We start from the raw sequence: 26,417 nt of genomic DNA, 5'->3' as shown, positions 1-26,417 counted from the left end.
CTCTCCGCCGCGACTGTAAATAGTATAATTTATCTATAAAATGACACATCTGCAAAACATTGTATCCTTATTAACATTAAAGAAAACACAAAAACAGAAATATCGATCAACTTACAACAAAGAATAACTTTATTAACATTGTTTTTTAGTTTGTAACAGAAAAGACTTAAAATGCATCAATTTGCCTGAAAAAAAAATCAATCCTTATATAAAGTATAATATTTTTTGACCATTTGATACCGAAAAATTTAATTAAATATAATCAATAAATAATAATAAAAACTCAAGCGGCTTATCAGCGTGATTGGGGTGCAATGTCTTTAAGTGACAGTGCAAAAAAATCACTTCCTGAAAAAGTATTTTCCCCCCCCTGGTGTCGCTTCGAGCCCCCCCTGGGGGTCCCGCCCCACTATTTGAGAAGCACTGGCTTAAAGGGACATTCCACTTTTTTTTTTTGAAAATATGCTCATTTTCCAGCTCCCCTAAAACATTAAACATTTGATTCTTACCGCTTTGAAATCCATTCAGCTGATCTCCGGGTCTGGTGCTACAGTACCACTTTTAGCACAGCCAGACCCAAAGATCGGCTGAATGGATTTCAAAACGGTAAAAATCAAATGTTTAGCTCTAGGGGAGCTGGAAAATAAGCATATTTTCAAAAAAAGTGGAATGTCCCTTTAGTCCAATGTGTAAATGGTATTGAGTTTAGGCATGAGAGCGCCCTCTGGCTTTTGGATGTAGCGGTATTTCACTGTAATTCATTAAATGCATAGCAAGCAGCATCGGCCAATTTATCAGTCCATCCTTGCTACATACTAGATAGTAGCAGTATGGTAGTAGTTTTTAGGCTGGTAGTAATGTGGTAGGATGCTTTTCCAATTTATAAACCAACCACTTGCAACCACATTTCACTAAACAGACACACAAACACACACCGGTCACTTCCTTATTCTATTCGTCTTCAGCCTCATCAAATCATGCTAATGAGTTTATTTAAAACACTCTCACTCCACCAGTTTTTACACACACCCTTCCAGCACACAGATATATACAAACCCATGGGACCCTACAGGCACAAACAACTTTTTCTCAAGGGCAAACGCAAAAGTTAGACAGCCACAGACTCCATACTGAACAGTGTTTAGTATGCATACACTTTGGGGATCACATATCCTCACTAGGAAAATTGTAGGGACCAGAATGCTTATCTAGACTGTACTTTTGCACAAATGTGTCCTCAGAAGTTTGCTAAATACTGTATGACAATTTAGACAATTTTTTACAAAAATTTACTCAAAGCAAATCATGTTTATTAAATATTTCTAGCCTTGCTAAAGGTTTATATATATATATATAAGACGTTGATATAAAAGTTGATTTTAAAGGTGCCAAAGAATGCATTGAAATAATCTGTTAAATTGTTCTCTGATATCTACATAGATGGTATGTGGCTTAATTAAGTGCAAAGATGGTTTTACATGTCCATTTACAACCCTAGGATTTGCCTTTAGAATTAAATTCTATTACTACCTTATTTGAAAAGGTCATGAATAATAATGTTGAGCTCTGCTCTAATTGGCTTTTTCACCAAGAAGCTCCTTAAGTAGCTCTGTGTGTGTGTAAACAAATCTTATGTTTGAGTCTGTATCAGATGAAGATATAGATTTTGAGAAATAATCAATTGTTTGGAGATTGTTAATGGACATTTCTGAGTGGTAAGTTTGTGTTTTTTTTTCAGTATGGACCTGCGAAACATAAAGATAACATCAATAGTAGAACTTTGGCCTAAACTTTAGCATATAGCATTAACTAGCATATAGCACTAACTCAGCAGTCAGTACTTTGTTTTTAGAATTGTAACAACATGTAATTAATGTAATGTGTAATTTAATGTTGTGCGTACAACTTGTCTCAGTTGGTGTTATGTTGGCCTGTTTTTCCATTTGTTTTTTTTTTGCATGCACAAGTTTTACGTGAGAAGAAAGAAATAATCGTGTTTGAGGCTCACAATATGTCATTACCATGTACAGAACTCTTATTATTCATCTATGCCTAAAAATAAAGTTTAAAATCTACGGCACCTTTAAATAAACTATATACTTTCTATATAAAGTCCATGGCGTGTCCTCATTTAGGCAAGTAAACATTTGCATACGTTTGAATATGTAGTGTTTGGCTATTATAAAGTAGGAATCTCCTACAGATATAGATATTATGAATCAGTCAAATTTGTCCACAGGTTTAGTGGATAAAAAATATTTTAGTCTGGTATGAAAACAATGGAACTCTATGAGATGTCCTTACCAATATAATACAACAACTGTGTATCTGTGTGTGTGAGAGAGATTTGAGCAGGTGTGTGAAACACAGACCTGTTTCTGACAGCAGATAAACACTCCAAAATTCAGTTATGTCTCCACGGGATTCCCTATTATCGCCGGAGACACAAATAGCCTTTGAATTGTGGGTAACAGGTGTCCGGAACTCACAAACAAATTATTCCTACCAATAAGCAGAGTTTTACAACACACGCTGTTTGTTTGGACAAAGCCAGCTGATTCTGTACGCAGGGATTTTTTTGTGTGGCTTTCATCAAAAGCCGCCTCATCTTCTCTAATGAGGCGTAATCGTGATAGTGCCTCGCCCCCTATGAGACGGGCGACGTGCCATTGCGACGGCCTGACATGGGTGGAAGGTGTCGTTGGCTTAACGATGGGCGTAAATCTGACGCTGCGGGACAAAAAAGGTGTTTTATGGGCCCGCAGTAACAAACACACAGTCATTCATAAAAAAGGAAGCAGACAGACAAGAAGAGAGAAAGTTTCACTAGTGCCTCCGTGTGAAAGAGCCTCTTGTCTTTCGAGTTGTCTCTCACCCAGCTGCATGGCAGTGACAGCTGTAAATGCAATGAGACATTCAGCGGTTTTGGCTCTACCGTCCGCCGGAGAGACCCCACGCCGCTTTTCCACCTGCAGTGCCCACCTGCACACACTTTTATGCCTGATTTACTACATTTAAAAAAAAACTGTGAGACAACATATAAAGCATCAGACTAAAAGTGGTCAACTTTAAATGGCCATTTATTTACACAACAGCAGTGGCTGCGTCCGAAAACCAAGGCAGCTGACTTGTCGCCTCCCTGCCTCATAAGGCGGCATGAAGGAATCTCCTGGTAATGCATTCAGACAGACTTCATAGGCAGCGTAACAAAATTCCCTTTGAAAATATACACAGAGATCGCCTTTGTAATAACTAATCCCATATTTGAAAACTGCAATACTAATAATTTATCTAATTAATAATTAATTATCTAGTTATTAATAATTTACTAATTTTTTTGCTAGAAATGCAATCAAAATGTGTAAAAAGTGAAAATATAACCTTATTTACACTAAATTTGTATATTTGATTTGCTATTTGATTTTTTTGAACTCGACCAGGCTCGACCAATCACATTCCCTGTCCACACCCACGCATGGAATTGTGGGACAAAATGATGAAAGTACACAGGATGCAAACCAAACATTGGATTTAGAAGTGCCTTAATGCCTTCAAATAAAGATTTCAGACACAACCTTGTTTTTTAGGGGCTAAAAATGCTAACATTTTAAAACAGGATTCTAAGTGAAAATTTTGGAAACTGTACTGTTAATAACAGTCTGTTATCGTAGCTGTGTAAACCACAAAAATACATTTTGTAAAAATTATGATGTCATGCATATGCATTGTACTTTTTTTAAACATTATGCAACATCGCCAACTACTGGCCTGGCATGCATAACACAGCATTTTTATTTGTTTCATGGATCCGTGCGAATGAATGTGATTTTGACAACATTGTTTGTACGTGAAAAAATGCAAAGGAAGAACTTTTCTGTTTTTCGGACATCATTGTTGTGTAAACATACCCTTACCCGCATAGTGGCATGAACTTCCAAACAGTGTTGGGCTGTACGAGTGACCTTATTATAGTTTTAGTAATAGTAGTTTAATTTAACAGTAGTATTATAGTTTTATCTGTACTGGTTTGGCGAAATGTGACTTGGCTTGTGAGAATAAACTGGTAGCCAAGGATTGCCAAAGAGGTTTGTGGCATTCAATAGGTTAAGTTTTGTTTATAATTAACAAAAACTCGGCAAGTAGACAAAAAAGTCTGGATAAATTTTCACTACTGTGTATTCTGTAGTGATGTTTGTTGCATTATTATTATGTCTATTGGGGTGTAACAATACATCAATATGGATTGATGCATCAATTCAATTTCGAACGATATGATGCATCGATGCCACACATAAAATATTGATATGAGGTACCTTTATTTTCGTTAACTTAACGTCCATCTACGCATTTCCACCAAAGCGCACATTTTGTTTATTTTTCGTGTGCTAGTGTTAGAAAGTGAATGCAATGCGGCAACAAAGTGGTTGTAGAAGCGAAAACACAGCGAGGTAGAAGACGTTGTGACTGCTATCAAATGCAAATCGTGGGTTTGGAAATGGAAATTTTGTATTTGGAAAATGGATTGGACAAACAACAGAAAAGAAAACCTTTGCCAGCACCAGCTGAAACACTAAAGACTTTGACTGTTGTCATCATAAGCCAACCCAGTATCACGAAATTACGTACCTATAGTCACGTAATTTTGTGAGTGTTTTCTGTGACACTGACACATTTTTTCACCTTTTTGCGTGAACATGTCACGTATTTCTGTTTACACTGAAAAAAAAAATCCTTTCAATTTACGTAATTTTAATGTGTACATCGGTCCCACATGATCCGATTGTTTAAAACCAAAATAATTTTCCTCAAATAATTTTTATGTGTCAGACCAAAACATTTTAATTATTTTAAGTAGTCTAATACAAATATGTTGACTCAAAGTGATATTTCTCTTTACTATAACACATTTATTTTGTAATGTTTAAGTAATTTAATTATGTAAGGGGACTAGATTTTCATCTGTAATTCCAACATGCTTTTTTAATGCTTATATTATGGGATTATGTAACTCTAAAGCAATTTCATTATGTCTCTGGCACCAGAATAATCACCCATAATTATCCAAATGTTATTTATTTCTTTTTAAATACAAAATACAGTCAATAACTATTACAACAATCAGCACATGCAGTACATACATAAAGGGGCAATTTCCCAAACAGGTTGTAGATTAATTCATGACTAGGCCCTAGTTATATTAGGATGAAATTGAACCAAATGTTTAAAATAGTTACTAGATTTAGAAGTGCTAAAACACAAACACTGCATTCCAAAGAGACATGCAAAACAGTAAGTACTATTATTTTTAAAATGGATTTACAAACTGGAAAATATCAATCCTTCAGAAAGTCAGAGCAACAGCATTTGTATAAACTGTTAATCATAGATTCAACAAAAACAAAATACAACAACCATTTCCAAAATCGACTCTGAGCAGCAAACGGTTAATGTATTAATAAGAGAAAACACTTAAAACAGATAAACAAAGTCAAAAATGAGCAGCACAGTCTTTCTGATCCTTTCACTGAAAGAAACTGTTCGTTAAAGTTACTCTCAATGCAGTTCCATTAAAATCTTTTGGATTTCCTCAAAAATAAAGCGGAGATCAGGATAGCTCAGGTTTAAGGCATACATCAGCTCAAACAACATGGCACGATGTTGCAACACCTTCATGCCTTCCAGGACTATACAAAGATCCTCTTCTTCATCACAAGAAGCAGGTTGTTTGAGAGCACAAATCCCAACAGTGGTGTCTTCAAATGACCTCACTGATGCTGACTTCATCCATGCCCTGTACAAAACAAACTAATGTAGTTAAAGAAACAGAAAAAAGGTTACTGTTACAATAAAAGTGTCATTGGAAATTAGTACAATGCAAACAAATATAAATGTAAGTATACAGACCCATGTGCATTGACACAGCATGTTACAATTGGTTACAAATATATGGGTTACAAAGCAAGGCAGCTGCACTGTCCACTGCTCCAGGTGTGTGTGCACGTTTACTACACTGGAATGAGTTAAATAAAGAGGCCACATTTCGAGTGTGTGCTACCACACCTGACAATCACAGCAAAAGTGAATTCTCTCATTTTCTCACTCTCATGTTGTTACAAACCTGTATAAATGTCTTTGTTCTGATTAACATGAAGGAAGATATTTATTTTGAGAAATGTTTGCAACCAAACTGTTCATAAGCCCCATTCACTTCAATAGTATTATTTTTCCCCACTATGGAAGTGAATGGGGCTTATGATTGGTTTGGTTACAAACATTCCTCAAAATATCCTCCTTAGTGTTCATCAGAACAAAGACATTTATAAAGGTTTGTAACAACATGATAGGGAGTAAGTGATGAGAATTTTTATTTTTGGATGAACTACCCCTTTAAATCTTCCCAGGTGTTTTAATGACCCGTGTGCCAAAAGATGTTGTAACTAAAACATACTAAATGTTCTGTACTTCCAACAAGGTTTACACATTTTATGTCTATGAATCTATATTACCTACATCTGTCATTTGATCATTGATTGTTTGAAGCCTTTTTGCTAGCTGTCCTGCTTTCTGATAGAAGAGTTTCATCAGGTTTTTGGATTGGAGGTCCAGGTGACGCAGGAACATTAGACAGTAGTGATTCTTTTAAATTCAGCATTTATCTGAAAACAAATTAACCAACCATTGTATATTTGAGTACTGTGAGTCAAAGAATAATAATTGTATATTAGTTACAAAAAATAAGATATAGCTCCTAACAGCAGTACAAAAGTGAAAGAAATGACTTACCAATGCTGTGTAGCGCATGAAAGGATGATGGACCTATAAGAGGAAGTATTCAGAGGTGAAATCAACACATAACCTCAAATGATTAAGACCACACATACACAGAGCAATAATGAAATAAGTATTATATCTGTCATAGGACGCAATTTTGGACAAAATGAGATCTTAAAACAACAAGGTGCTCTTCTGAAAATGTCAGCTTTAAGGTGTGGCACTTCAAAGCGATTTTTTTTTTCAGTTAATATACCAGACGTCACGCGAGACATTTAAACAAGCTTTTTCTAATAGAATCAAGTGTTGCTCGTGGCGTAGCGAAGTCATGAATAACTGACGCGGGTCTGATAATCTGATTAAGCAGACCGTTTGTTTCATACGCAATGTCATTATTAATGTAGTTAATTGATATCATCTGGTAAATTACTTACATGGATAACGTTACTCTGGACAGAATAACTTTTGGTTAGCGTTTTATTTGTCCTGACAGGTTTCCATAGAACAACTGAGTAAAAAGTGCCTCAAAAGTCAACTCAAAGCTGACAGTTTTCAACTCAGATAAAACTACCAAACGTGAAATAACGTTAAACAGCTGACATTTTTAAAACGCTGTGTTTTTCTTTATGAGCTTGACTGACTTACTCCACCAACCTCCTCCAAACTAATATTTACTACAAGTCATTGCAATGGCTACATATTGTAAACAAAAAAATAGTCTATCTAGTGAAGATATATCACGTATGAAGCGAACATAAATAAATAATATAACTTACTTTAATAACGTGGTGTCCGTCTGAGAGAGTTCTTCTGACTGACTGGCAGTGACTGCTGTGCTTAGTCTTCATTTTGGCGCCCAAAAAACGATCTTTATTCTTCTTTTATGGCAATCGATGTCCTTCTCATAGAGCTATACTGCCCCTGCTGCTCAGGAGGTGCCGTTTTGTGTCCAAACCCAATTTTATTGTTTTAAGTATTCAATTCAATCAATTTTAATCAATGTGAGAATAATGTGTTAATTTTACATTCAAACAAAACATTTTAATCCTAATCAATTAAATTATGTTTACACAAGGAATATAAATATTTTGTGTTGCATATACATGTTTATTTTATTTAAATTCAAAGACCCACTAAGTCCATTTTTTTCAGTGTACGTTTCACTGTCACGTATTTGTTACTCAACTGTTTTGTCCTATTTTCTTACAATTATTGCTTCGGTTTAAGGTTAGATTTACATAAAATGACATCCTTACCCAAACCCAACTCTAACCCTAATGCCAGGCGTCAATGGTTTAAAAATCATAAAATATAAACAAATAAATCATTAAAAAAAAAAGGTTGAAACCAATACTTAAAGTGACATCCTAAAGCAAACACCAAATCTAACCCTAAACCGAAGCGTCAATGGTTTGAAAATAGGACAAAACAGTTGAGTAAAAAAAAATATGTGACAGGGAAACGTAAACAGAAATACGTGACGTTCACGCAAAAATGGTGGAAAAACGTGTCAGTGTCCCGGAAAACACTCGCAAAATTACGTGACTATAGGTACATCTTTTCGTGAAACAGTTGCATAAGCTTGATTTTATGTGACATTTTCCCTCCTTATTTATGTTTTTTTTTTTTAATAATCGAATCGTAATTGCATCGAAAAAATGTTGGATGTATCTGCAAATATCACATCGCTGGAGGAGATAATCGACTATCTACTGTTGTTGGTAGACCGTAAAAAATACTTTGCTGCCTTAACATTTTTTGCTAATCAACTCAGATTTACAAGTCATGTCAACAGAAATGAGTTGTCACAACTTATAAAATATAGTTGAGAAAAGTAAATTTAATTTTATAAGTTATTACAACTCACCTGTAGTTATAACAACTAATCTCTAGTCAAGATAAATAATAGTAAGTTGAAATGACTTGTAAATCCAAGTTGATTCAACAAAAAATGTTAAGACAGCAAAGTATTTTTTACAGTGTACTGGTACCAAAAATATCTGCTAAACTGTACTAAACCAAAACAAACATTTTGCATTCAAATGCCAGGCCTACTCAATACTCAATCAGTCTAGTTGAGACTAACCTAAGCTGTGGTTAGTTATGTTGTGTGTTTGTTAGGAACCTGGGATCTCTGTCTAAAGATGGTTAGGTGATTATGGAGGGGGGTTTGGACAGGAAAGCTCTTTGAAAGTGTCTCTCCCGCAGGGCACAGAGATGGATCCGGGAAATGGGGGTCAAAAGCGTGTGAACCAGAAGTGACTGCGGGGATGATGCTGTGGTCATTGATATTCATGTCTCCGCTGGTATTTGTGGTAAGGGTTTGGAATGAGGCAAAAGTAGATGATCCAGCCCACGGCTGATGCAGTATTTATAAGTCAGTGCCCCACCAAATGAGCAACTGGACAAAGAGAAAGCGGCACATCTCTTGCTCTCTCTCCCTCTCTCTTTTCTGCCGAATGCTATTTATCTTGCTGGTCTCTGATAAATGGTGGATTTCTGTGTAGCGCTTTCATTGGTGTTTCTCACTGCGTCAGCTTTTCTCCACGGCCCTACCACAGAGCTCTCTAAACTATTCATGAAGTGCTCATCAAACGCTGTTAAATCTAGATAAACCCTGAAGGAAAGAGTTTGTGTGTTGCTAAATTACTCTGTAATTGCAAATGTCAAACTATTTTGTTTGGGACTTTTACATTTACTGAAAATATCAGTGATGTTTGCATGCACAAAACTTGCACCAGAATGCAGGGCTGGTCTGGGTGGTTGCTACTGTATGCAGTTGTTAATGTTTTTTGTGTGATCTTTAATGTGTGCTATGTGGCTGTAAGGGTGCTCTGGCTGTGTTTTAGATTGATGTTTATAGTGGCCCAGGTCAACCCCCCCCCCCCCCATTATTTTTAGGATTTATTTTGTTTACAGCTCAGGTCCTTCCATCAGTATAAGCATCAGAGTTGTGAAAAATTTATATTTTTGTCTTGCCAGGAACTTAATATGGGATTTGCACTGTCAGATACAAAATGTACTATTTATTATAAATATTGACAAATCTTCTTTTCACTTCAGTGAATAAATGAATTGAAATTGCTGACAGTTTTGACAAAATAACACACAAATGTGAACAAATGCATATTTTATATTTGAATTAATGTGTTGTTTCTTTCAGCATGTGATAATGTTACTTTACAATATACTTATATTTATATTAGAGCTTTCTGAGCTGATTTAGATTACTTGCATTATTGTCATGAGTTAAAGGGGAACATTTCACAAGACTTTTTTAGATGTCAAATAAAACTTTGGTGTCCCCAGAGTACATATGTGAAATTTTAGCTCAAAATACCATATAGATAATTTATTATAAGATGTTCAAATTGCCACTTTGTAGGTGTGAGTAAAAATGTGCCTTTTTGGGTGTGTCCTTTAAAATGCAAATGAATTGATCTCTGCACTAAATGGCAGTGCCGTGGTTGGATAGTGCAGATTAAGGGGCGGTATTATCCCCTTTTGACATCACAAGGGGAGCCAAATTTCAATTAGCAATTTTTTCACATGCTTGGAGAGAATGGTTTACCAAAACTAAGATAATGGGTTGATCTTTTCCACATTTATGTGATATGATATGTCCCCTTTAACTCGTGATTAATCACACATTTTTATCTGCCCTATTAACCTCAATTTAACCCTTTTTAAATTTGTTATACTCTTATCAACATTTATATAGCTAAATATGGATGCTTTATGCAAATGTATGTTAATAATTATAGTGAATGAAAAAAAATCAAGATTTGTTTAAGGTCCAAAAACAAAATCACTGCATCCATACTTTAAAATCACTGGTAAAACTAATAGATTTGGCACACACAATGTAAAAACAATTTCAATATATATTAAACTTTTTTATTGTTTGATTGACATTGTACACCTCTCAGAAAACGTTCAAATAAAGATCATTTTAGACGTTTGATGACTATGTACTGTCTAACTGTCCGTTCACAGTTTACTCGCTTCATTTGCGAGTGAAAGCCGCAAGTGAAATTCTAGTCATTCGAGACATTCACACGGAAATTCATGCATGGGAGGGGCTTCTGCAACACCGCTCGCTTCCTGTAATCACGTCACAAGCTCCTGATTGGTTAACGCGGCGCGAATATCCGCCAAAGTTCAGATTTTTCAACTCGTGTGTTTCCGCTGCAACACTCAATTTGCACAGTGCCGCAGGATGCCTATCTTTGCATTGACTTAACATGTAAATCACTCGCGCTTGCTGTCTCTTCCGTGTCTGGTGTAAATGCCTCATAAGGCTGCGTCTCAATTTATCCAACAGCGTGCCTAGGGTCAAACAGAAATTGCGCGTTGCGTTAATTGCACGTTAATACGATTTGTGTTATAAACACGTTAATTTTGACAGCCCTATTTTATATATATGAAGAGTTTCGTTGCAAAACGAGATAACCACCGTTTTTTTTAATTGTTCAGAAATCTCGATTTTTGGTTGTGCATTCCAATTAATTTCAATGCAACTGCAGTTGGTTTGTTTTGATTTAAACCTTCATAACTTAAAAAATACAGCTAAGTAGCACCATAAAGCAAAATAATAACATGATAACATAATAATAAACATGTTTTGACAAAAATGTTAAAAAATGGATTTATCTCGTTTTGCAACGAAACTCTTCATATTTCAATCTTGTAAACTAATAGTTAGGTTTTTTTGTGTAAAAACCATTGATCATCTCTTATTACTTTCAAAGTGGAAATGTTACTATTTAAAAACCTAAACTCATCTGTCATGAGATATAATGTGAGATGTTTGTCTCAAAAACCAGCGAGTGGTGTCTACTTTAATAAAAACTATTAGGAAGGCAGTAAGATTCGCTGTTCTTCATGACAGCTGGCTGTTGCATACGAGAAATATGTTTCAGTGTTGTTTTGAAGGGGATTTGTTTTTGGATATATGGGATTTGTAAAAGGATGTGTTGTCTTTGAGACAAATCACTTTTTGAATCTCACGTTTATCCCTGTCAGCTGTTCATCTGGTGGTCTTGCTACAAATGCTCAGCGATTTTGCCCTGTCAGTTTATGAGCACACAAACAAACGTACTATGATACATCATCTGTTTTCCATCATTTCACTATGTTTTATGCCTGGCCATGCAAACACTTAGCAGTTAGATATGGTTGCCATTCCTCCACAGTGAGTGCGTTTACATGCACATAAATAAGTGGCAAATACATAAATCTATCAAAAAGTCAGCTTATAGAAAACCTGTTTTCATGCGTTTACATGCAAATCAATAACACAGCTGCTCAGAAAACTGCGTTTACATCAGATTAAAACATTTGTCAGGTTTACTAATTTAACGGCGGGAAAAATGGTTTGTGCACCGAGCGCACGTCGAAAGGATTGTTCATATTTTCCTAATGTGTAATGGGTGTGTTTTGGCACGTAACGTGCACTAAACCAATAAGAGTCTTATCTTTCATCCCCTTTAAAAGTCAGTTGCGCTGACGCTATCTCTAATCCCTATGTAGATGAGGGACTTTGTAAACTGAAAAACTAAGCGGAGGAAGAAGACCACCAGTTTAAGAATAATGTTAAAAAATGTGTTGTTTTCATTTTGATTTTGTTTTTGGATTAAAACCTTCAAAAGACGTAAATAGCAACGCGCCAACAATGCCCCTGAACACACCTCGTTTTTAGACCAGAACGCCCATGGGCGCAAATGCATTTTTTTTATTTTTAGAAGGATCTCTTGACAGAAATGCAAAATAATATACAAAACTATATTATCAGGGGTGTATAAAGACCTTTCATAATGAACTGTTATGTGTTTATTACATTAGAATGAGCCGTTTTTATCTACATACACAGAGGGTCCCCTTACATGGAGGTCGCCATTTTGTGCCACCATGTTTCTACAGAAGTCCTTAACGGACAAACTTTTTTTTACCAAGTTGTCTCTGACGATGAAATGTTTGTCCAGTGATGGCTACCGCAGCTTCTCTGTGTGTTTCAAAAGTGGGGGTGAACAGTGGACTGAGCCGTTGGTTGCAATTCACAACATCACCACTAGATGCCGCTAAAATGTACACAATGCACCTTTAAACAACGTGGCGCTAAACGTGAAAATTATAATTGCGCAGGGTTGAAACTAGCAAAAGACACTTGCGTCGCGCATTGCACCGCATTGCGCCGGGTGTATGATAGAGCCCCTTGTATGTTTTGATCATCGCTCTGAATCTGATCTCTATCAAAAGTCCTTCACAAAAACGCAATTATCTCAGCTTTTTGTATTTTTGAAAAAACCTACCCATATTTGAAAGATGATAAAAGAAAACAAATGGAAGTAGGATGAAACTTTTTTTTTAAATCAGAGGGTCTGTTCGTTCATTTGATATATTGTGTGTTTACATTTTCTGTAATGGATTAAACTTTTGCGAAAATCATAAAAAATGCAGGCGCTGGCTGGCAACTTTTTTTCAAAACGCGGGTGGGGAAAGAGTTGAAGAATATACATTTTCTTTTATCCAAAATTTCTAAAACATCTGTTTTTCTTGTTTATATTCACAAGGCACCAAAGCAATGCTACAGTACTTTTATCACTCTGTCATCCATTGCAATTTGGTAAGCTAGCCGTGTTTTCCTAACACACACAGAATGATAACTTAAAAGATTCACTCATGCATTTAAATTTGTGTCATTCCAACAACTTTGCAGTATGTGTGTGGCCTCTGTGTAACCTTTTACTGTTTTTGTCTTGCCTACTTTTCCTAAAGTGGTTTTCTACAGTTGTTCTCACTGTTTGGGTCAGTCATGTGTGTGCGTGCGTGCATGTGTGTGTATGTGTGTGTGTGCATGCGTGTGTGTGTGTTGTATATGGGTCAATGGGCTTCGGTGACAGAACAGTGCTGCCCACCATGACGCCTCATGGCTGAATGAGAGCTGATCCTTTCAGATTTATTGACAGGAAAAATATGAGCCAGCGGAAAGGCTAAAGCCAGTCACCCCTTTGTCACAGCCCACCCTCCCCTTCAGTGTCAAGACAGAATAGTATAAGAGATGCAGAAAAGTATACAGTACCAGGGTGATTCTCACGAAACCATTGAAACACCAGGGCACTAATGATTTTAGCTTTAAAATATGTAATATAGTAACATTAAAAAGCATCAGAATTAACACAATGCTGTGTTCTACCTTGCACAATGTGTGATTTCAACATAAGAATTTATAATTGTAAATTGTATCTCATTTTCTGCTGAAATTCTCATTACCGCAATGTGTCCGGCTGTGTTTGAACATGCGTTATGTTGTAATTTAATCATATTAACACAAAAATATTAAGAAAAAAAATAAATGGATGTTTTGCTAGACTACTTTAGATGACAGAAAAAATATTTACTGAATATTCATGTATAATAATAATGAAGAAAAATTAGGAAAATTATGTGTCCATGCCTGAGGTTCTCATCCTCCGCAACACTTTTTGGAAACAGTTTAAGCACACATACAGAATTTTAATAAAGTTTGATTTTGAGTGACCAAGCACATGGACCAGTTACTTCAAGATGGCTACCAGGTAAGATCATTTTTTTACAGTTAATTTGAAATATTGTCTTGTCAGAATGCTTACACGACATTTTGATTATCATTACCACAACAGATGCTTATTAAATGTTTATTTAATTAATAGACACATAATACTTTGATTTTAAATGCATGTGCAGAATCTCCAAATTATATTCTTTCAGGTTTGTCATGTCATTTTGAAAATATGTCAGTGTTGATGTTTTCTGACTGTTGCGGTAATGAGATTTTTTAGGACTAATTTTTTTAATTATGTTACAAAAAGTAAAAGTTTTTAAATTAATGTTCTCATTTACTCCAGACTTTGTTTTTCAATGTCTGGTGGGAAAAAAAGTAAATTTAAGCAATTTTTACATTTTCATGCTTGACATTTTTAAAACCAAGTTTTCGTGAGAATCACCCACCAGTACAGTACAGTAGATAGGAAACTGTCAAAGCAAAGTCCCCTTTTATTTTAAGAAAAATCTTTCTGGCAAGTTGTAAGTAAGGGGTAATTAGTTAAACAGCACAGATTACACAAAGTATTTAGACACTTTGGTTGTCAAAGGTTAGTGCAACATGTGCTGAACCGCGCGCCTGTGTTTACTCTGATAGACACCTGTGTGAACTTGACTTCATATATCCTTAAAATCATCTTGATACCAGATGGCTAAAAATAATTGCATTAATGTGAAGTTTGTTTAAAAGGCAAACATAATTTGTTTATATATGCCAGTATCTGTTATCTAATGTAATGACTTGTCAGTTGTGGCTGCCATGCATTAAAGTGTCAGTGAATACCACATATAAGACAAACAAGTGAATAGGAAGTGTAACTGGATTTCATTTGTGCTTTAAGAGCCTCTAGTAAAAACAAACAAACATGACCTTGCTTACATGATGGAATATCAAACATCTCGCGAGTTATTTGAACAAAAAATGGCATGTAATCAAATTCAAGTTTATTTTGGCTAGACGTGGGTTACTTATAGCTGGACAATATCTTGTCTATAGTTACCCTAGACGGTGGGATGACGGCTCTTGCTTGCTGGGTAGTACTAAATGGGTTGTGCTAAATCCAACAGGATGGACAGGTACAGGGTGTAAATGCTTAAGGTTACAGTACAAGCTGCATGTCAAAACACAGATATGTTAGATGATACACAGCCATGGGGAGAGAAAAGGCATCTGAAAAAAGTGTCTTCTCATATCATTTCAAAAGATGAATTTAATCTTATTGCAATCAGCTCGCTCTCTGTATCTCCTGTCTCTTACGTGATCGTCGGCGGCAGTCTCCCAGCTCGTTCGTGTCCCCTCCCCGCGGACCCCGGATGCTTCGCTTTGCGGTTATTAACCTGAACAGTGGGCGCATCTGAGTCTAGGTTAATAAGCTGCTGTCTTCACCTCACTCTTTGTGGAGAGAACAATGTTGTCAAGCCTCCAGAAATTGGCAATTTACAACAGAGATGGAAATGGAAGGCAAGGCACTCATCTGTGGAATGCTTTTTATAGCCCGTGCACCAGCGGAGCCTTGTTCTCCCACAGCCTTTTAATGATGGATATGAAATTACAGAGGTGTGAGACGGAGATGAGACGGGAATGAGAATGGACTGTGATGTGTCGAGTTGTGTGGAGAGAGAGAAAACGATCCGTACTTCAACACAGCCAGGTTTTAAAAGGGTCAGGGGTCAAGGGGTGTTTCAAATGTCTTTACAAAGAAGTACACAAAATAATTTGTTTGTTTTTGATGTCTCATGTTTTGAACATTGAAGTAAGCTTGATTTCTCATTTGTTGATTCATGATAAGTATGCAAAATGGTGCGTTTATTTTCCTCCCAGTGATGGATCAAAAATGGACAAACCAATCCATTGGGTTAAATTAACACAGAAAGTTAATAGTTAAAACAACCAAGCATAGGTTAAATTACACCCCAATGTGGAAAGTAACCCAGAATTTTTTAACTTTATACACGACTCCAGTTGGATTGGTTAAGCCTGGACACAGCACAGCCATGCAAAGTATAGTTCATTTGAGTCGTACGTGTACACAGAAGTTCGAAAAATGCACATTGCGACAAAATGCAATGCATCTCCTGGGCTACATACTACATTTTGCTGTAAGCGCATATGCGGCCTACATACGATTATTTTTCGACTAATCGGATAAAATATAAATATTTACTTAATTAGATGTTTTCACGTATTATAGCTAAATAAGGCACTTAATTAGGGTATTGACGTGTGGAGTTTTATTAATATAATATTTTTGATTTAGAAATTTTAAGCCTTAAATACATAAATACTTTGTTACATGTTTATTACTGCTAAAAGTAGTGGAATTACAGTAACGGAATTGATTGTAATGCGTTGCTCCCATCGCTGTTTTTGGCACGGCTTGTGTTGTCCCTTTCATTTGTTTTGACATGGGGTGACGCCTTGGATGGCATGACACACACAATGTGTAGAAAATTGACACATCATTTTTTGCAGTGCAGGTGGTTAAATAGTAAAACATCTTTAAATGTTAAAATATCAATTAACTAAATGAATTAAGTCTTCAGGGATGTGCTGAGAATTTTGCCACAGATTAATAAACACTTTAATCTTCAGCTTTAGACCTTGATGAATATTAAGATTATTTGTTATTAACAAAATGATTAAGCCATTATGATATGAAAGTGGTGATATACATGCATTGTTACAGTAATAAAACCCTGGATTTCCCCCTTACTTTCTATTTTTATGAAAACCCAACAACAATTAAACAAATACAAAGTCACTTATTAAAAAATGAAACCTTTATTAACCAGCGTTCGTTTGCATTTTTGCAGAGAGATGCATCACGTTTACACCTGGTATTTAAATCTGTCTCTTTTGTCCACTTTTGACCGCTTCTGTCCTGATTACTTTGAGTGGATGGTCTGTGGAGACTTTGGGCAAGTCTCTCTGCTGTCATTTAAACGCAAGCGCGAGCGAGAGTAAAGACAAGTTTAAATGGACGCGAACTAATATTATGTCGGAGTCCGCTGTTTGTGTTGTAAGTAAACATGCTGCACAGTGTTTTGTACGTGTATATGGAAGAGCTTTCTCTGATATTTCAGCGCAATTGATGAAATAGGATGAAAAATGAAACTACGCGGAGATCAGCCGCTTTAGTTTTATCAATGAAAGGCTAAAAAGTCAACGGAGAACAGCCACTGACAACTACTCAAATGCTCTTTTTAAGCTTATTATGTGACACCCACAGACACCCGAACAATCACATAAGTACTACAATACAAGTTTTCACCACTAATGGGAAGATATAAATCAATCACTATTGATCGCACCGTTCTCTTCCAATGTGTCGACTGCAAAGTGACAGCCCATCGTTTTCATTATTTTAAATGGAGCTTTGAACCCTAAATACCCACTTTGTAGAGATTATCGACACTATACCATCTTGTTTCTGACACATGTCCTTGTGTGTACAGTATATATAGTGTTATCAGTGCTCAGTTTTCAAGTGCCGCTGCATCAGCATGCTGTTTCTACTTCTGTCTTGGACTGTAATAACTCCCGCGGGGTTTCAGTCGTAATATTCAACGCTAACAGATGAAAGGGTTAAACGCTTTGAGCAGTCAGCTAAACGCAGTCACTGGTCATATAATGATGCTGTAGCTCCAGTTTCAAAAGGCTTTAAATGACCCAATTAACCAGAAATACCTTCACATATAGCCTTTATGTCCCACTATACATCTGCTACTGTTGTAAAGTGTTGAGTTAGACTGGGGCGATAGAAGAGAGAGAGAGAGAGAGAGAGAGAGAGAGAGAGAGAGAGAGAGAGCATGAGGAGTGAACAAGAAGTGCAATTTTCTTTCAAATGTTTAAAAGAAATGTGTTTATACTGTACTATATAGAGGTGAAGAAGGGAGCTAACTCGATATTTATTTATTTTTTGTAGATAATTTATTGTTGTTTTCTCAGGTTTTTTGTTTAGTTTTTTCACCTCTTTTTTTGGTTGGTAGAGATAAAAACATACATATACGTAATAAATTGCAAATAGTGTCATGAAATTAAATTCGGATAACATAATTGTGAAAGCATTGTAATGTTTATTAAGAATGTGTGGGGAAGCAGTATAGGATAAAACAAGGTTATGCTTCTTCTTACACTTTTTTGCTTTGGTTTTTAGCTTTGATTGCATATTTTTGTTATTATTATTATTATTATTATTATTATTATTATTATTATTATTATTATTATTATTATTATTATTATTATTATTATTACACTATAAAAAGTGAAAAGTTGGTTCAACTTAAAAAGTCACTTCAACTGGTAGCACCAAAGTGTAAGTTTATTCAAATAATAGTAAAACTAAAGTAAAATTTCTATTAAAAAATTAAATAAAAGAAAAATAAAGTTCAATAAAAGTTCAATAAACTTAAATTTTTTTGGTGTTACCAATTAAAGTACTGTTTTAAGTTGATCCAAATTTTCACTTTTTACAGTGTCTATTATTTACGGAGCCCCTAAGGGGACATGGAACAAAAATGTAAAAAAGTTTAGTTTCGCTTGCGCATGTGTAACCATCGCATGCTCACGTGAAACTTTCGCGTGCGCACATGAAACTACCGCGTTTAGTTACACGTGCGCGGACGCGAAACTGAACTTTAAATAAAAATGAAGATTTCGCGTGAGGGCATGAAAGTTTCACGTGAGCACATAAAACTTAACTTTAGATTTTTTTTACTCCAATGTCAGCTTAGTAATTCTTTTTATTTTTTTATTCATAAAATTATTTAATATTTCTTGTTTTTATTTATTTTATCTCCTTATAAAGTAAAACTTTTGTTCAAAGTGTAGTTTATGTTTTGTTGTTTTGTTTAATACCCAAAACCTTTTTTTGCATTATTTAATTGCAGTTTATTTATTCATTTATTTTTTGTATTTGTTTTATAACCCAGTGTTGAGTCAAAAGTGGACAATCCCAGTGATTGGGTTAAATTAACCCGGAAAATCTCACAAAATTACGTACCTACTGTATAGTCATTTCATTTTTTTTTTTAATTCTTTTTCGTGATACTGTCACAAATTTCCGCTTTTTTCGTGATTGCATCACAAATTTCTATTTATGTCACGTATTGGTTACTCCACAGCGTTTTCCTATTTTCAAACCATTGTCGCTTCAGTTTAGGGTTAGATTTGGTGTTTTGGTTTATACTATTTTTTCAGATTTTTTTTTTTTAAACCATTGTCGTCTGGCGTTAGGGTTGGGTTCGGGTAAGGATGTCATTTTATGTAAATCTAACCCTAAACCAAAGCGACAATGGTAAGAAAATAGGACAAAACAGTTGAGTAACCAATACATGATAATGACACATAAACAGAAATTTTACGATACGATCAAAAAAAAAATAATTTGTGACAGTATCACAAAAAATACCTCCCTTTTTGACCCATTGCTGAGTTGAAAATAACCCAGCATTTTTTAAAGTTAATTTAAAAAATGACCAGCATTGTAGATACAGTATCTTTCAATCTTATTGAGTAACTTATTCTGTGGCCTCAAATTCTGTGTAGACCTGCTGAAACAAAATATTTGGTGGAGTTACCTTGAAACCATTTATGTAGATAAACGCACTGATTGTGATTGATTTTTGATGACAGCGTCCTTCTTCGCTTCACACAAGGTCACTGTGAGAAAAGTTGCACTACGTAAAGGCGGATCGAAAATCTGCTCCTTGTTCAAAGACGCCAAGCTTCCCACGCTGGGTTTTTGTAACACACAGCAGTCTGGCGAAAATTAATTTGACTCCCTGTGGGTGTGTTGTGTGGAGAGAGATAGAGGAGGAGAAGCGAGGAGGGTAGACGACGGTGTGTATGGAGTCGTCGACAGGTACGAGCTCTGACCCCTGACAAACACAGATAGTACACAGCCTTCATGCTGATGTATTCACAAGAAGTCCTGTACCGCAAATAACTTCATTAACCTGCTGTAGAAAACCAGCACACACTTCCACAGAAGATAACATAGAGGTGGCCATGCAAGAAAACGGATCCTGCGTGTGTCTCGTGAGATTGTAAACATGTTTTAATGTCCTACGTAACGAAATATAACGTTTCTCTCTTTATGTGCTCTTTGTTTTTTACACAGCAATGGCAGCATTGTGTATTGATGTAGCGTATTATTAAACAACTAAACCAACATCTCTCTAAACCAACTTAAACATTGTAATGTTTGCGTTAATGAATTAATCTTGTGTAATGGCATCCGATTTACACAATGCAGAATCCTCAGTTTGAATTTCCCAGAGGGCAGAAAATCGGGTCAGTTTTCCATTACGGTTCGCACCCAAATGCCACCACCATTGATAACGTCGGGCTCCCGGAGGAAAGCCTGAAAACGATCCGAACGGGAAGGCCGTGGCTCCCGTATGCGATTATTCATCCATGAATGCTGTGGCCTTTCCTTGCCCTTTGGAAAACTCACCCTGACCAAATGATCGCTGGGGTGGCGCAGTCTGGGGGCGTTGTGCTTTTTAAGGTTAGTGCTTGTCGCCTGTGGTTGCCTTATTGATCCCAGGCAGCCTGGTGCTCTCTGCTTTTTGGAGATAAGGCTACAGACTCGACCCCCCTCTTTATCCCACCGGCCCTGCTAGGCTTACAAACACAAACGCCTGATTTCTAATCCACTTGTGGGCTGGTGAAGACAGACGGGCCTTTATTTATACCCTTTCAAGCCGTCCTCGGGGTCTGCTGTTTCGATAAGCCATGTAGGGACATTTTAGGGTTTTCTTGTTTGGAGGCAATCAGACGTAGACGAAGCCCTCCACCCATCACTGTCATGACCTCCGTCAGCTTCATCCAGCCGACAAACAGGAGCCATCCTGTCGGTAGCCCCAGGTTTGTTGAAACGCTGGTTGTTTTATTTAACACGATGCGTGTAAAGAAAGGTTTGTTAATCAAACTCTTACAACCCGGGTGTGATAAGAACTAACAGATTAAATATAATATGCACATTTTTATTGTAATTGATTCATAAACTGTTAAAAATAGTTTATCTAATTGTTGTCTGGGCTGTTGCTTTTTCGAGGGCGCAGGATGCAAAGCTTATCAAAACATGTATTTAGCCCTTCATGTCAAAATATGTGTTCAGCGTGTCATGCGAGTCTATGTGCATCACGCCTTGTGTCAAAATATTTGTTCGGCGTCATGTGAGTCTGTGTGCATCACGCGTTGTGTCAAAATATTTGTTTGGCGCGTCATGTGAGTCTATGTGCATCACCCGTCGTGTCAAAACATGTATTTGGAGCATCATGTGAGCCTATGTGCATCATGTGTCTTGTCAAAATATGTGTTCGGTGCGTCATGTGAGCCTATGTGCATCACGCGTCTTGTCAAAATACGTGTTCGGCGCATCATGTGAGCCTATGTGCATCACACATCATGTCAAAATATGTGTTCGGCGCATCATGTGAGCCTATGTGCATCACGCATCATGTCAAAATATGTGTTCGGCGCATCATGTGAGCCTATGTGCATCACGCGTCTTGTCAAAATACGTGTTCGCCGTGTCATGTGAGCCTATCTGCATCACGTGTTGTATCAAAATATGTATTTGACGCATCATGTGAGCCTATGTGCAGGATGCTTCATGTCAAAATACGTGCCTGCTGCAGACGCTTTGAAGGGGTTTATGATAAAAGAGACCCTCGCGTTTGCCAGATACTCGCTTAATCTTATGTATAATCAGAGTTTAGTGATAAGTGAGTGTCTTGGGTGTATTTTATGAACGTAAGGATCTCTCTTTTATCATTACATTTCGACACGTGTGCAGCAGTCACGTATTTTGACATTACGCATGCTGCACATAAGTTCACATGACACACCGAACACATATTTTGACATGACGAGCCACACACACAACACTCCAAACACATGTTTTAAATTTGTGTTTAAAAAGAAGTCGCCGGCTGCCACTGTATAAGAGCTTTATTTGGCAAAGCATCTCAATAAGATAAGATAAGGACCCTCATGATTACCCCTTAGACAAAAGACACCACAGAAACCTCACATGTGGACATGCGTTCTCATGAAATCGGCCGCAGTCCTGTCACCATTATAATGAGGTGATTGATTGATGACTGTGATTGCTGACATTGAGGACTGGGCAGGTGGGAGAATACATGGGTGGTGATTTGTAACCGCCTGCCACCTCTGTTATCGTTTATTAAATCAACAGGCAAGGTGAGGAGATATAAAACAGAGGGAGAGGCAGGACTCCAGCACAGATAAACAGATCAGATCCAGTGCCATATGGAAAACCCGTCCTTTAGGTGGCTAAATGCCAATGTGATGGTACACACACACTGGGAATGCTTATGTGTTAAACAGGGATCAGATGCCCTGCCCATCAAGATACAATGTGTGGCTGTGTTCATTCCCTTTGAGTGTAATCACTATTTTTTTCTATATTTGCCATGTGTGCAAAATAAATTTGAATTTGTCATTTTTGGCAAAATATCTTGCAAAGTCAACAGTGATTACAAGATGTTTGGTTTCATTTATTAATTTTTTAACTTAATTTATTTTGTGGTATGGTAGACATCTATAAAATTTTCACTGCTAGCTCAATTGTTTAGCCTAGACGTCTGGGCTTTGTTTGGGTGATTATAAGGCCCCATTTACATTGCATGTTCATTTGGTCTGGACCAAAAGCAAAAACGATACATTGTAACTTTTTTAGCAGTTTTGGTTTCTTTTCACACCACACTGATTGCTCTGGTCCGCACAAGTTGAAACGAACCAAAATTCTGTCATGTGATAAGATCCACATCAGTCATTGGCCACCTGTATTTGAACGTATTTCCTAAACTGCTTCTCGATTGGTCGGAATCAATGTGCGCGAAATTCCAACGGAACCCGGGAAGTAAACAAAAAAAGGAAAATACAGCAGACACTATGGACAGACGGCGGTGCGCTGTAATTATGTCTCCGTGGTTTTTATTAGAGCCCGACCGATGTGCGTTTTTTCGGGCCGATGCCGATACAGATATTAGGGAGTAAAAAAAGACCGATAGCGATATATCGGCCGATATTCTTTATGTGTATATTATAGTTCAGTATGTACTACAGTATATTATACTACAGTACTGTACATAGAATACACTATATACTTTAACATAATATACTGTATATGAATAAATACAATGCAATGCAATGATCACTCACAAATGTGGTGATCACTCACAAATTTGGTGATCAAACACTTATATTGATGTGACAAAGATATGTACTATAGGCAAGAAGTTAACAATAAACTTTATTATCCAAAATTAGTCTGATATCAGTGCACTAAACAGTAAACTTGACTTATTATAAATAACTTTAAAACACAAAGAGAACAAAAGACATAAAACTTGCATCATTTTGCAGTTTTGACGAGAATAACGTTATAAAGAGAAACTTATGAAGTCATTGATTAATTTTGGCTTTACAGTAAGTTGTGTACTTCACAAATTAGTTAGCCACTCACAGTTACGAAGACAATGCTTGACGGAGCACATTCTAATGTACGCTATGTTTAATGTTGTGCACAACGTTTTTATAACACAAACCCAGGGTTCCGTGCAAACTTTAGACTTTTATAAAACTAAAGCGTCTTCGCTCCGCCTCTTTTATTTAGCAAGGGTGTAGAGTTGCGCAAGCTTATTGAATCAATTGCTCTGAAATGAGCATGTTACCTAAAAACACAAGCAGCAGTAATCTCATATAGTGATATATAAGTGCACGGCTGCGCGTAGTTTAAACGTGTCATTTCTCCGTCTCGCGTCATTTCTCCCGCTTGCGTTTTAACTCGCAAGTCGACAAAGAGACGGATTAAAAACACCAAATGTAAGCGGGATTGCGTCTCTCTTGTCCATTTATAATCCAATCGACCAAAGCGCGTCTTAATACCAGGTGTAAAAATGTTGTTTAGAAGACACTGCGTGACTGCAGCCACCTGAACTGAGAGACTGACTGATTGAAGTGAAGGGGGTGGGGGATTGGCTGCTGTCACTACAGTGAGTGATCTGGGTCACCATTAGCAACCAGTATGGCGGACTCTGCTGGACAAACAAGTACTTACATCTTTCAAAAGCATTTAATGTGTTCTGTAACAAACGTTCATATCGGCGCATATCTGCGGCTTATACGCCGATACAGATATATCTGCGACATGCTCATATCGGCCGATAAAATCGGCAAAACGATAAATCGGTCGGGCTCTAGTTTTTATACATAGTTTATATACAGCACTCTAGACAAACCGTTCATTTTTAGAATGAATCGTGGATGCGACTTGAAAACAACGTTTTAATGCACTACAAACGGCAAAGATACCAAATTTCTGAGGCTCCGCCCGCACCTTCTCACAACTTCAGGTATGTCCGCGATCTGTCATTGTGCTAATATTGCTAATAGAAACTGTCAACAAACACTTCCTCATCCAATAATACACTGCGGAGCTGACTACGGCAGCTGGTTTAGTCCAAAATGCGCAGTACTTTTGCAGTTAGGTCGGTTAGATCTCAGATCGTGTTCTCACTACAAACGAACCGCTCTAGAGTTTGTTTGAAAACGTACAGAGACCACCTCTTCAGGGTTGTCTCGGTCCGCTTATTTGGTCCGCTTTTGGTGAGCACCAGAGTTCGATTGCTACATTCTCACCTGCACAAACGAACCGCACCAACTGAGCAATCGAACTCTGGTACGATTCAACTGAACTAAACAAGGCAGGTGTGAAAGCACCCTTAAAAAAATGTCCCTCATGTGGCACAGATCAGATATGACTCGAATGTGTAAGCAGGTAAAAAGTGCATGGATTCCAATATTCTCAGACTTCATTCATATTTGGAAATAAATTAGATATGAATCGGATACATGCATTCGCATCCACAAGTCGTGTCGTGGGTCATTAAAAAATTGCCGCTGGCAAATGACATCAACTCAGATGGACACCACCGTTGATCACATGACTTTTCTTAGCAGCGCAATGGAGGATGACGGCTCAACTTAGTGGAGTAATGTTGAAGTTTATGTCTTGTTACAGAAATCTTGTATAATCATTTTGTCTGTGTTCATCGCAACATTTTACTTACGCTGTTCTGGGTCAGTATGTTTACCTTAAATTGTTTTGCCAAGTGTTTAGTGTAAATGCAGCCTTAGACGTCTTTTAAACGCAAATTTGCTTGCTGCGTAATGACGATTGTAATTTTGTGTCATAATAAAGGCCGGACTCAATCATTTATCCATGCGAGAGCTTCATTGATCTTGTGCATTGGATGTGACACACTAAGTACTGATGCATGACTGTACTTTTTTATTATGAGTTTCACAGATAGTTTTGTATGGTTTCGTTGTGTTTATTGCAAAGGTGTCTTTCACTTACATAAGCTTATTCAGAAATCTCTGTTTCACCACTCTGAACAGAAGCTGTATTCGTGTGTAAAATGAACCGAGTCAAAATGAATAATTTAGGAACCTGTGGTGGGGAGAGATTTTAAAAAGCGAAAACTTTCCCAAGTTGTTATAAAGAAATTCTAGCACATTGCCATAACCCATGCACAGTATTTGCAGCTATTGCCCTTTAAATATCATATTGCAACTGGTGCATTTTTAAAATCGCACCTACTGTGAATTAGGGTGGCGCGTGGAGTTATTTCACGATTGCATTATAATATCCTTTAAAACATGTGTGCACTCAAGTGCAACTGCTAGATTTGATGTATTATGAATTTGGTATGAGGCAATACAAATCCATTTATTATTCATTATAAACATATCTAAAGCTCCGCTCAAGTCCACGTACCGCACGGTTGTATCGACGGCCCACGTTTAATCAAATCCATTTCATCCTTTGACTAAGACAGCCTTGTGTTCTGACAGAAACACGTCCCTTAAAGAACATTTCATATTTTCATTTTCCTCTGGTACATTAAGTGGCTGAAACAGAAGAGGCGTCCCGTCATCCGAGTCTGATAACAGAATGGTTAGCGTTCCTTTCGTCCTTTTCTCCGTGTATAAATATGTATAATTCTGATAAGATTAATTGGAT

General features: G+C 36.9%; 1 protein-coding gene and 1 long non-coding RNA gene across 11 annotated transcripts in view; one reads left to right on the top strand and one right to left on the bottom strand.

Annotated features, from left to right (window-relative positions):
- The window catches only part of camta1b (calmodulin binding transcription activator 1b), a 375,185-nt gene that overhangs the window by 223,533 nt on the left and 125,235 nt on the right, over nt 1-26,417 (top strand). The gene's annotated exons all lie outside the window — the stretch shown is intronic.
- On the bottom strand, nt 5,429-7,920 carry LOC129441668 (uncharacterized). Its single transcript, XR_012373289.1, has 4 exons — nt 7,548-7,920; nt 6,784-6,816; nt 6,511-6,656; nt 5,429-5,791 (listed from the first exon to the last, which is right to left on the bottom strand). It is a non-coding gene; the product is annotated as an uncharacterized lncRNA (long non-coding RNA).

The sequence above is a fragment of the Misgurnus anguillicaudatus genome, chromosome 14 (assembly GCF_027580225.2).
Source record: "Misgurnus anguillicaudatus chromosome 14, ASM2758022v2, whole genome shotgun sequence".
NCBI lineage: Eukaryota > Metazoa > Chordata > Actinopteri > Cypriniformes > Cobitidae > Misgurnus > Misgurnus anguillicaudatus.
The sequence above is the reverse complement of the archived record's forward strand: the minus strand, read 5'-3'. Positions and strand labels throughout refer to the sequence as shown.